The sequence below is a fragment of the Penaeus chinensis genome, chromosome 33 (genome assembly GCF_019202785.1).
Source record: "Penaeus chinensis breed Huanghai No. 1 chromosome 33, ASM1920278v2, whole genome shotgun sequence".
Classification (NCBI taxonomy): domain Eukaryota; kingdom Metazoa; phylum Arthropoda; class Malacostraca; order Decapoda; family Penaeidae; genus Penaeus; species Penaeus chinensis.
Window position 1 is genome coordinate 11,337,377 of NC_061851.1, and position 2,500 is coordinate 11,339,876.

General features: G+C 39.1%; 1 protein-coding gene across 2 annotated transcripts in view; it reads right to left on the reverse strand.

Annotated features, from left to right (window-relative positions):
• LOC125043328 (SUN domain-containing ossification factor-like) overlaps positions 1-2,500 on the reverse strand; it is a 107,444-nt gene that overhangs the window by 61,238 nt on the left and 43,706 nt on the right. The window lies entirely within an intron of this gene.

Consider the following 2,500-nt stretch of genomic DNA (forward strand, 5'->3'; position numbering starts at 1 on the left):
CTTTCTACAAAGAATCAACAATCACATACTCACTCGAGAACGTGACTCCTATTACACTGATACACACTGATACACCTATAAATTCTGTCTGTCTGTCTGTCTGTCTGTCTGTCTGTCTGTCTGTCTGTCTGTCTGTCTGTCTGTCTGTCTGTCTGTCTGTCTGTCTGTCTCTCTCATCCACATATATAATCACACACACACCCATACACCCACGGACAAATGGACACACAAGTGTCAGAGAGAGAGAGAGAGAGAGAGAGAGAGAGAGAGAGAGAGAGAGAGAGAGAGAGAGAGAGAGAGAGAGAGAGAGAGAGAGAGAGAGAGAGAGAGAGAGAGAAAGAGAGAGAGCAACACTGCACGGTCCGTTGCATAAAAACAAAGACTGTATATTCCGTATAGAAATAAACGAAGAGAAACTAACGCCTTAAACAGGTAAGTGCACAGTACTAAAATCTAATGTACACATGTGCTATGAGTCATTCGCCAACGACTATCATCCACATATTTTTTTTTCTTTCTTTTGCCGAGATATATGTATTTCTTAAAGATTTAAGATCATAAAACACAATACTAACTTTTATAAAATTACTAGAATGCACGAAAGCAGTATGAGAATTTTGATATCGTTTTAACACTTGATTTAACAAGAAGATACCGGTATATGTAATGTAAATAACAGCTGTTTCAGTAACAAACAAACAAACAAACAAATACACACACACAACAAACAAACACAAACACACACAAAAAAAGAAAACTAACACCAAACTAACAATAATAACAATAGCAATAATAACGACAATAATAATAAACAAATAATGATGACGATAACGATGACGATGATGGTGATAATAGCAACAATCTCTTAAATACAGTGTAGCAGCAGTAGTAAAAAACAACAACAGCAACAACACGACGAAAAACGATACAAGAACACCGCGCGCCGGTCCCACGAGTGAATGCCGGGTCGCCGCCCGTAGAGTTTCGCCCCCCCCAAAGCGCCGCCACTGAAGCCATTTCAGACGAGTATCGCGTTAGGAGCTCCACCCCCCCTCACCCCCTTTAGTCTGATTGTCCGTCACGTTGTACTGACACGTATCTTACACAGCGGAATACGGAAGCCACACCTGGAGATAGACATGCTCTGGAATGTTGACGCAAGCATACGCACGCCCGTGGAAAACATATCAAGGCCTTTGGTTGTGGAACATGACAGATGCAAGCGATTTGCGAATAATCTAGTGTCTTATTTGTCCTTACATTTCCTTTGTTAGTTTTCATATTATCATATATATATATATATATATATATATATATATATATATATATTCGTCCCTGGAGTTCGGGATCTTTAAAATCCAAAATACTAGGGGAGCGAAAGGCATGGAAAGAAGAAGAGGCAAGAAAAGGCAAAGAGATAAGAATGAGAGGAAGAGAATAATAAAATAAAAAAATTAAAGAGAGAGAGAGAGAGACAGAGAGTGAGAGTGAGAGAGAGAGAGAGAGAGAGAGAGAGAGAGAGAGAGAGAGAGAGAGAGAGAGAGAGAGAGAGAGAGAGAGAGAGAGAGAGAGAGCGAGAGAGAGAGAGAGAAGGGCGACGACCCGACATAACCATCGGATAATCCTTGAAGAGGATAAGACTGACATTGAAGTTCATAGCCGTTCGACCCTAAATGAAAAATCCCTGAAATGCCAAGGTCAGGAAGCTCTACAATTCACAGAGTACTTCTACTGTAAATTCAGGGATTCACTCACTAGGTCAAGGGTTACTGAGAGTACTCAGTGAGACGCTCGGTAAAGCATTAAAATGAAAAAAATATATAATAACAATAATAACAATAATAAAACAATGATAACAGTAACAATAATAATAATAATAATAACAATAGTACCACTGCTACTAACAATATCAATAACAATAATAAAAATAATAAATAATAATAATGATAACAATCCACTACTACCAATAACGATAACAATAATAACAGATTCAACAGGATGATCCACGGTGATCTCTAGACTACCTTCCTTTGCCAAATGTTCAGCATGAAACAAAACAATTCTGTATCTTCACATGCCATACTTATTCTCACAAAAAAACACTAACCAGCTCGCACAACAAGATTTTGCACAACGTACATTCATTATGCTATTCTCATTAACAAATGGCATTTAAAAATAGGACGTGTCGGGAACTGCGTCATCACGAGAGGTTCAGGTGGCCCGGTGTCCCAATTCGGCTGGTCGAGGACAAGGCCACTAGCGGATCGGAACAAGTGGCTGTACAGGTGGCAACATATACATACACTCACAGTATCATACACAAACACATAAATATACACACAAATGCGTGAATACATAAACACACACACGCACAATAAGACTCTCTCCCTCTCTCCCTCCCTCTCTCCCTCTCTCTTCCCCCACCAAAATAAATAAATAAAGAAAAAAACATACATATACACCCATACGAACCAAAATACAAGGAAAATGACAACCA